The sequence below is a fragment of the Hydra viridissima genome, unplaced genomic scaffold, assembly GCF_058129835.1.
Source record: "Hydra viridissima isolate aposymbiotic clone 2 unplaced genomic scaffold, HvirCarnegie_v1 scaffold_1, whole genome shotgun sequence".
Taxonomy (NCBI): Eukaryota; Metazoa; Cnidaria; class Hydrozoa; order Anthoathecata; family Hydridae; genus Hydra; species Hydra viridissima.
Window position 1 is genome coordinate 37104214 of NW_028324300.1, and position 10895 is coordinate 37115108.

The window sequence follows — 10895 nt, forward strand, 5'->3', positions numbered from 1 at the left end:
CAATAATATTTTTGTCAATCATTGATTAGTTATGCATTAGTTGATTTTTTTTAAGGTTAAGGGAATTATAGTATTAAAAAATTTAAATACGTAATAAAAATAAATACTTAATTTCAACACCTCATAAATTAAATTATAAAAATTTGTGGTAAAAAAAAAAATATTACTAATTTCATAAACTATAATGGAGCTGTTGATGTAATGCAATAATATATATATTCCTGACGATCATTATTATATTCACCGTCCGATGAATGACAACCATTATTATATTCACCATAATCAGACTATAAGTAATCTTTATTATCGCACATAGTTTTATTGCCATTCTGATGTGGTGGGACAATTGAATTTAAAGCTCCAAACGGTAAAACCATTTAATGACCAATCCTCACGGCCTAAGTAGTCAGATTTTTTAATTGTCCTAAAGCATCGGCAGTTCATTTAGACTAAACTGGCCCTCGGATTTCGATTATTTTCTGTAATGCGGTAAGTTTCAATATATAGGTTATAAACAGGGGTCGCTTAGTTTCGAATGCAATATTTAGTTAGGTAATCGCGATGCTGTAATTTTTATATAACAAAATCGCTGTCTTTTCTGCAGTGTTAAATCATTGACGCTAGTACCTAGTTTGGACAGCTTATTTCTAAATTAAGTTAACTCTTTTGAGCTTTGTTTAAAACAACATACGAACTCGGATAAAATTAGGAACTAGAACCCTAATTAACTGAGTACTTTGCAAGTACTTGCATTGCAGACCTTAGCGGTATCTTGACTATAGCAAGTCAACTGAATAGACACTCTTCTTCACCGATAAAAACGGGTTCTATTGGCGAAGTAGAAAAATCCGTTTAATAATATAATCTGTTCTACGTATTTTCGGTTTGAAAATATATAGATCAGACTATTATTAAACTATAAGGTTCATTTCTTTAAAAAAAAACCATAATCTAATCTGGACAAGCGATCGTGATTTTAGAGAGATAAAATAAAAATAGTCTAGGTCTATATTTTTTCATGTAAAATATTCTGCACAAACTATTTGGCATTAAAACTGAAAATAATATATTTATAATTAATTTCCAGGCATAAATAACTTCTTCAAAAACTTCTATCATTTAAATTCAACTTATGGGATAATTTAGAGATCGTTTCACGGAGTTGTCTTGGTCAGCAAAATATTTTTAAAGATTTGATAATAATTAAGTCGACAACAATCTCAACCTCCACCGGACAAATTATTAAAATTTATTTATACTATTAAAAATTTCAAATTTTTGAAAATAAACCAATGCATTAAGTTAAAATTGTCAAATTGCAACATAAAAAAAGAAAAAAATTATTGTTGTATATAAAAAATAGCTTAACCAAATTGAATAGTTCGCTATCCTTCTTCTTACAATCTTTAAATAAAGTCACAGACAAGTCGCACAATTGCATATATTAAAGTCCTTTTCATAATCATCAATTTACCACATAACCGAGTAGAAGTTGATCGAACTCGTGTAATCCAAACAGTTTAAATATGCTTTCTATAACTTCTAGCATACTTGTAAGCTATACGCTTTACAGTATTTCGGCACTTGTAGTATTTGCTAAAAATTTAAATTCAAATTAAACTTTCATTTTACCTTTGAGATAACGAAAAATCACATTTTTTCCTTATGTTAATTAACTTTAACGAATTATAATGGTACAATTTATTTTTAATTTAACCTTCAACGTTTTCAAAATTTTCAATTACTTAATTCATGTGCTATATATGAATATTGTAGCATTTATCACTAAGTATTTTAATTCCAGCACATATACTGTCCATTTCACCAAAATTCTTTCTCACATCACATTTAGACTATACGAAGCTAATTGAAGATGAAGATAAAACAAGTAGTATTTTATTTTATTATCTTCTTTTGAGATGTACGCTGATGTAGGTTAATGATTAATTTCTGTTTTATTTTAAGCTAAAAATGATATGCATAATATTGTCTAAAGAAGTCTTTAAGCTAATAAATAAAATACTAAAGTACTAAAATATAATAAAATACTAATAAATTACACTATTTTCTATATATAAAAAAAAAAAAGAAATTCAAATCACATGCAAGTATTGTAATTTTAATGCTTCACTTTGTTGAACATGCTTCAACAGAAACCATGTTTCAACAGAAAGCAAACTAATCAAATCATGACAAAGAAAACTAAAAAAAAAAGGAACATAATTATGTTTGAAATTGTAAAAAAATTTAAAACCATTTATGTTATTGTTTGTTTATAAATTGTGGTTATAAACTGTTATTATTCTAAATATTACTATAAATATATATACTATAAAATTGAAATTAATGAAACTAATTAAATTACGTAATTGCAAACATTACAAACGTAATAAACTCTTATAATAAACACTGTAGAGTAAAAACTAATTATACCTGGTAATTATACGCAGTAAAGTAAATAAAATTATAGGTAATATTGGGAGAATAGTTTAATTTATTGTGAATAAACTATAATATAGTTTATAATATAGTCTATATACATACATATAGTCTATACATATATACATTGTGTATATATACACATAGTTTATATATAAACTATAACATAGTTTATAATATAGTCTGTATACACAATAAATTAAACAATTGTCCTAATAATATCCACATCTGTTACAAATAGGAGCCATGGCTCAAACGAGTGGTTATTATTAAGACCTATTCGAAATCTTAGATTTTAGGTTATATTTATGCTTCTGTCTATTGCATATTGACTAACAAAACAGTTTACACTATAATATTAAAGTAACATAACAGATCAAAATATACCAAAAACCTGTAACTGAAAGAATATTGTTTAAAATGCGTCTCAAAGTTGCTTGAAAAAAACCAAATATTACTACTGACGGTATAAAATATTTACTTAAATTAACTTTGACAAAAATAAGATTTTATAAAAGTCAGTTAGTACTACTTCATCCAACATTAAGTTTATATTTACTGGTGATAGGTATCTACCTCGTTTTCCTAATTTATATAAACAAAGAAAAGTCCATTTTACACTACTTTGAAATGTTTACACAAATAATATAGTTATATAATTATAAAAATAATCTAAATATTTGTATAAAATTTTGCAAAACGTAACATTTTGGTGATACTAGTCAGCAAAATAATATCTTTTTATTTTAACCCTTTAACAGTCCATGCCGTAATATTACGCAAACTGAAAGTGGTTCTCAAATGTCCATGCCGTAATATTACGGTTTATTTCATCTCCTCATATTTTCTTCTTATTCATCAGTAATTATTAGTCTAATCGTCACAAAACATAAATAATAACATTTTGTATTGTTTATGAGTGTTGAAAATAGTAAAAAGACTTTTTTAATTTAATAGTTAAAAAAATGAAGATTTTAAAAAAACACGGGACAATTAGAAACCACTTCAAAAAAAAAACGCAGGACTTACAGCGACCGTAATTTTAAAAAATACGGGACTGTTAAAGGGTTAATCAAATTTATTAAAAAATTCAAAAAAAACGTAATTATGAACTTACATGGGTGCTTGAACGGCTACGTTCAAAAAATTAGTCAAATTACTTTTTAAAAAAGTCAAAGCTAGCGGAATGCTATCAAAATAAGACACTTTGTAAACTATCCTATCTAAAACACTTTGTTAACTATGAAAAATAAGTTAAATATTTATAAATATATTTATTTAAATCTATACAATTTTTATTTATTGTTGTAAGATTGATTAAGGTAAATAAACAAATTATTACTTGTTCTTGTTTACAACTTTGGTTATTGTAAGTGTAATAAGCATGAACGGACGGCCATTTTTATTGAATTGCATTAAATTTTGTGTTGATACGCAAATTACGGCAAACGAAAAACTTGACCTGATTCTGAGCCATGGGATCGTCTGCCAACCTATATTTATATACAAATATACAAATAACTGTGGCCAACATAACGCTTTAGACATTTTTATTACTAATGTAACGGTAAACATATCGCCAAATTTTTCATTTACCGTTATGTTAACGTTATGTTAGCGTTATATTTTTTGTTGTGTACATTTAGTCCTATGGATTTTTACATGTTCCAGTAAACTTCCACGTCCATAAACAACAAAAACTTTATTCAGGTGGTCGACAGTGCGCACAGCACAGTGGCATGTCATAGTTAAAGCGAAATGAAGTTTTGCTTTTTTAATATCTTCTGATAAATTTAAATCGATAACATTCTCAATTAATGGAGTGCTTTGGTTGTGTTTCAAAGAGTTGTTATGTTTGACAAGAATGGTCATTTTAGGCTTAATGATGTAATGGCACCATTTGCAATATGCTCTATGGGTATCATCTTCAACCGTTTAAACCCATGAAAAGTTTTTCTCCCATATCTTTTGATATTGGGGATTAACATCATAAGAAGTCTTCCATTTTTCTGAAGACATAGCTGAATAAAATTTAGATGCTAAAAATAAATAAAATTAAACTACTGTTCTTGTTTGTTTTTTTTTTACTAGAATTTTTATTACTTCTTTATTTACTTTTACTATTACTTCGTTATTACTTTGTTATAACTTCTAATTTAGAAATTATAAAAAAAAATTAAACATATTCAAATATTTATATTACAATTTTCATACCTTATATCTGCATTAACAAAAATAACATTGTAAAATTTTAAAAAATTACATTATTTTACACTTAATAAATTAGAAATCATAATCAGCCTACTACAATAATCATTTTAAGAAATAAAATAATAATAGAATAAAAAAAACAAACATAGCTAAATTGCCGTTAAGCCGATTAATTTTTTCGGTGGCCAGATTCACGGATCTGGCCACTAAGTGGCCAATCTGGCAACCCTACCGCAAATATCAAGTATTATACATTTTATGGTTTTATCAAATGTACTGCAATTTAATTATGCTATATTATAATCTAAAAAGTTGCTGTTTGTAACAATAATTATATGTGTGTGAATGCAAAAGATACACCGCACAAACTCGCTTACTGATTTACAAAATATTGGGTCAGTGCATGGTGAGGCTATTTCTATTTTCTCCACCGTATAATCATGAATGTAAATAGAAGATAATTTTATCTATTATTTCTGCTGGTATTTTGTTTAGTTAGAAATCTTACGGAGACAAATAGGAATGTTTCATTTATATTATTTGTATAAACTTTAATATTTGAGTTCAGTTGATAATATCAGTAGTGGCTTTCAGATTTCTACATATACAGGGGTTGGTCAAATGACTATGAACACCAGCTTTAAAAAAGTAAAACTCTTCGAATGTCTCTAACTACTTTTTGTGGCTTTTTAGTTAATAATTCATATGCTTTATCATGTTGCTAAAATCTTTCTTTTTTTTTTTTTATCTAAAATATTTTTTTTTATTTTTTTTTATTTTTTTTTATTTTTTTTTTCAGATATCCCCAGTTGACAATTAACGTTCAAGAAACGTTGTCCTAGCAATCAAGAAACCCTGTCCTAACGTTCGTTTAGGTTCGTTTAATGTTCGCTGCAATCGTTACGTGAACCAACTTTTGTGAACTCCGAATTGCAGTCCTTGAACGATCATTTTGAACGTTCAATTAACAGATAGCGAACGTTGTATTGACGTTCACTGCAAACGTTATCTTGACAGCGTAGAATAAGTAAGGCGAATATATTATTTTTATTGTTATATTAACTAAATAATTAGCTTGGTTTATATTACATTACTTAAAGTTTCACGCAATAGCGATCATCAGATGTTAACCGTAAAAAAAAAAACAAAAAAAAAACGTAAAGACAAAAAAATACGAAAAAAGTGCTATGGAGTGTCTGTTATGATGGCACTAAAGTTTTTTATTAAAAATTAATTTTCATGGCGGCACTTTGACGTTAGTTCGCTTTGTTTATTGAGCAATACTTGTTCCGAAGTAATAATGTGGTACTTTTCGGTCAAGCACAAATTACAGTAATTACCACCAGGTTTAAATGGTTCTGCCTGATCGAGAATATTCCACGTAAGGATGGGTTCTAAACCTTTACTTTTGCATTCCCATACAAATTTAGAAAGTTCAGTGGAGTTTGCTTTACTTTCATAACGAAAAGAATTCCTTTGCTTATACCATCTGTCTTTAAACGTTTTTTCAGGGAGCCCAATATTATAATGTCCCTTTTCTTGCTGCTGAGTTTTTACATTGCAAATATAAATAAGGTTTTTCTTAAGGCATTTTCCATTTAGTGGGCATGCAGCGGTTTGTCGTCAATTGCATGATTGGCTATTATTGTCAGTAGAATTAGATAGAATTCTTTTGTTATGAGCAGTAATAATTTTCTTAATATTTGGGAGGCAGCTGTAACTAACTTTTAAGTTGTTCCGGTTAAAAAGTTTGTGAAATTTATGGTCTTTAGGAAAGCATTTATCAATTAAACCCAAATATATCTTTGCTACGTTTGTTCTAACGTTCAGTGAAAACGGAGGGTTAAACCAAATAACGTTTCGTTTTCGAGATCCTGCATCACGTTTTGGCGTGTTTTGATTGAAAAAAATTTTTCCTTTAAATCCACAAGAATTGAGAGCGTTGTTAGAAAGCGGTGCCGCTCTATCAAAAACCTCTTTATTTGAAGATATATTACTGATGCGGTTAGAAATCATTTTCGGTATCGATTTGATGATATTAGGTGGGTGATTGGAGTTGACGTTGATATACATAGGGTTATCTCCTTGTTTTCGGTAAGGTTGAAAAGTACTGTCAAGGAGATTAAGTGTGGTGTCGAGGAAGTTTACATTTTTTAAATTAGATTTAATATTAATAGTTAGGTTGAATTTATCTTTAAAAATCTTGACAAATTTTTTCTTTATTTTTTCTGACTGAGGGCCGCTGATATTATAGAAGCAGCAGAGACCATCATCTCTATATAGTCCTGTGGTGTTGAGCCCGTATTCACTGGCAATAGTATATAATATGTAAAGGCCTACTAACTCGCACAGTTCGGCTCCGTCAAAACTTTATCATAGTGACATCAAAATCAGGGTCGCCTGATTTTTCGCTCCACATATTATTTCCTGCGAAAAGTAAAGTTTTCCTAGTGTGGTAGATGATATTATTGATTCATCAGGAATTATGGTGAACTTCTTAGCGTGTATTAAAGAATCATGAAGTAATTGTTTTGAAATAAAAGGGAAGAACTCGTTAATGTCGTATTGAATAAAAGTACATAATTTTTTGTCTGGTATGGACTCGAACCACTCTATTACTTCTTTTGTATTATGCCATTAGTGTACGAGGGTGGCCTTTCTCACTCTGCTATTAATATCATCTAACAAAGTTTTACTAATTTTCCCGAGTTCTCGTTTAGCGGGGTTTATTAAACGGCACTGAGTATTGTTGGCAAAATTATCCTTATGGTCTTTTAGGGTAATGAATGCTGAGTTCATTGCTTGACATTCTATTCTATCGTCTATGTCCAAATTTTTCGAAATTTTTTTAGCCTCTATGTTAATACAGTTATGCTGTGTTATATCAGATTTTTTGTAAGTTTTAGTAATGTTTTCTGCATAAAGCTTCTGATAAGAAGGCTAATCTAGTTCTTATATATTTTCTAGTTTTATCTGCAAAGATGAACAAGTTATTTGAAGATTTGACTTTTGCAATGTCGTGATGTAATTGTCTTTGAAAATCATTTTGAATATTAATAAATGAGATATTCTTTATTAGCTTAAGCAAATCATTTTCAAAACTTACAAGATTAGGGTGCTGTGGTGGGGATTTTCTTGATTTGATATCATAATGGTAAACAGGCTTCTGGTTAGGATCGTTTTCGCACATCAAAGCTCTCCATCTCATACGTTTAATAAGTAACTCGACTTTCTCCGTTAAATATTTTAAGTATTGCTTTTATTGTGTCCCTTTTAACTAAAAAATAAACTCTGCAAAATATTATTAGGATATTTTCATACCTAGGGGTTGCTCAAGGAGCATGATATTATCAGATTTAAGGGTCAACGTAAAATAAAAACGAATGTACTTTTTTTTTTTATTATTATAAAGTTTTTATTATTTTATTCAAGTTTTATTTATATGTTTTATTTATATGATTTTAATCAATGTTTGAATCAGGTTGTTTGCTTGTTAATTGTTCACTTGTTTTTATTAATGTGTTCACAATATTAGACTTTTGCATATTTGGAATTTAAAGTCGATATTTTTCCACAGTTTGTAAAATATATTGCAATTGAGTTTCATCATTTGTCAAGATTTTTGTGTAATCTTGAAACGAGTTTCACCGCTTTGTCATTCACAACTTTCATAGAATTAACAATTTTATGCACATCCTGGTATTAGGTTATTGTACTCCACTTATCTGGACAATGTTTCTTCATAAATGTCCAATTTATTCCAAGCAATTCAAATACATATTTTGATCTATTTGTTACAAAGTCATCTAAGTTCATGTGTACAATTTTATCGATTAATCCTTTCCCTTCATACCTTTTTAGCAGGGTTTTTGTGACTGGCTTTTCGTGTGCAATCAACATTTTTTTTTTAGTTTGGTTATCAACGTCATTTCTGAAAAAGAAGGGATTCACAAGTTTTTCAGTTAATTACCATAAATGTCCTGCAATGGCTTTTATGGCAGATTCAGCCACTTCTTTGTCAAGTATTGTGAAATGATTCAATTTCCAGAACATTGTCAGGTCACTATAAGGAGCAGATGAAGAGATGGAAGCCCAAAACCAATTTTCCATGTAAATCAATATTGAAAAAATCGAAAGTCGTAGAAGATTCTTCTTTTCATTTTTTGTTAAATGAAATTGATGTTGAAACAAGTAGATTTTAGTAGAGTACAGTGCTTTCGCCATCCATCATGCTTGGTGCATAGCACCAGGAGAACAAAGAGTTATTCTCCTTTGGCCCGGAGGAGTTTTTCCTAAACAAACTTTCAAGAGTTGCTAAAATTCTTTGTAACTGTTGCAAGGTTGTTTTGATCCTTGCATTATATTTACAGCAAATTCTATTGCTGGTGGTACAAGTGAATCATATACTTTGAGATCTGCATCTGTTAAGAGCCATGACTAAGAACTAAATTTACTCCACTGATCACGAAATCATTGAAACAACTTAACCTCTGGACCAGAAGATGCTCCAAAACAAGTTTCGTAAACATGGGATAAAATCACTCATGAACATGGTGTCAACAGGCTGTACATAATAAAGACTTTCCAATTAATTTTGCCAGCAAGGTACAAGCACCTGAATGTATACCTGTGCTGCTTGAAGTAGTATCAAAACAGAATGTGACAATTCTGTCATATTACATATAAAATATTGATAACATATAAAATATATACATATAAAATATTGATAACATTATCAACTAAATTAGTAAAATAGAAATGGTATATGATAAAATATGAAAAAAGTGGGTTCAAGCAGCCTTGCAAAATTTAAAAAAATTGAGCAACCCCTGAACATCAACAATATGTATCCATTATTTCCCAATATCATTTTTTCGTTAAATGCAACCAAATAAAAGTTTGAGAGCACAAGAAAAAAAAATTTTTTTTAATACATTTATTTGTCACTCTAATGTACATGTAATGTTTTTTTGAGCTTTCAGAGATTTACATGACAAGTACAAATTTAATATTTATATCAGCTGATTTACATTTCGAGCTTATTTGACATTATTATTTCATAGTTAATCATTTGCGAACAAAGAATGACATAATGTCATTCGTGATGTTAATACTGTTTTATTAACTCATTGCCCTAATATTTGGTTTAGTGGGGCAAACTTTTTGGTGCATTCTTGTTATCAGACTCCGATCACTTCTTTATATTTGCTCATTTGACATAAGCATGAACATACTTAAGCTTATATGCCTAAAAGTGTCATATCTAAAACAAAATATCCTGCAGGCACCCATGCAACATTTTAACAATATATCATCGCCTTTGATTTTCTAACATATAGTTTTTGATTTGTGTTTTTCTTAAAATACTAAGTCGAATTTAGTTGGTTTGAGTTGATTCAGGTTGAACACTATGTACATCATCTTCACCATTGTCCTCAAAGGTTATGTCATCTGGAATTTCTAATCCTAAGGAAATTCAAAGGTTTTCCAGTAAAGTGCAAGTAAAAAATGTTTTGCAGCAAGTTCTAGGTGTGTACTGAAGTGTTCCACCACTTCTGTGCAAACACCTCTAACGGTTTTTGAGACGTCCAATGGCTTGCCCCACATCACTACGTACCTAATGGTGAACTTTATAAAAATATATTTCCTCTTGCGTAGTTGGCTGATTAAATCGTGTAATCATGACTGGTGACAACCCATATCCTGAGTCTGCAAAAAGGAAACCTGTATTTGGATCATATTCTATTGACTGTTTTAATGCAGAATTAGAAAAGATAAAGCATCATGGTACGGTTAAGGATATTTTGCAACATCTCTAAACTTTCCATCAGCATCAATGACAACATGGCAGTTCAAAGCAGGATATCCTTTTCTAAAAAAAAAGAAGTTCAAAATCTTTAAAATGTTAAATATTTAAATATCCTGAGAGCAGCTAAAACCTTTTTGGGAAACATTGACATCATGTAAGAATAACTGTTCACCTTGGCCGAAACAAAAGATTGTTTTTTTTACATGATCTTTTATCATAAACTATGTGACCTTATATTATAATATTGTTTTAAGTTTAGCACATTTGAAATAACTAAATGTTTTCTAACTTTAATTTGCTATTTAAATAATAAAAAAAACTTCAATTTTTGTAATAAACATGGTCGCACTTTGTGAAAATGAAGTATTGTCTCTTCATAAATTAAATATTTTTTTTACATATTATTAACAACATGAAGCGCTCTATAATAACTTAA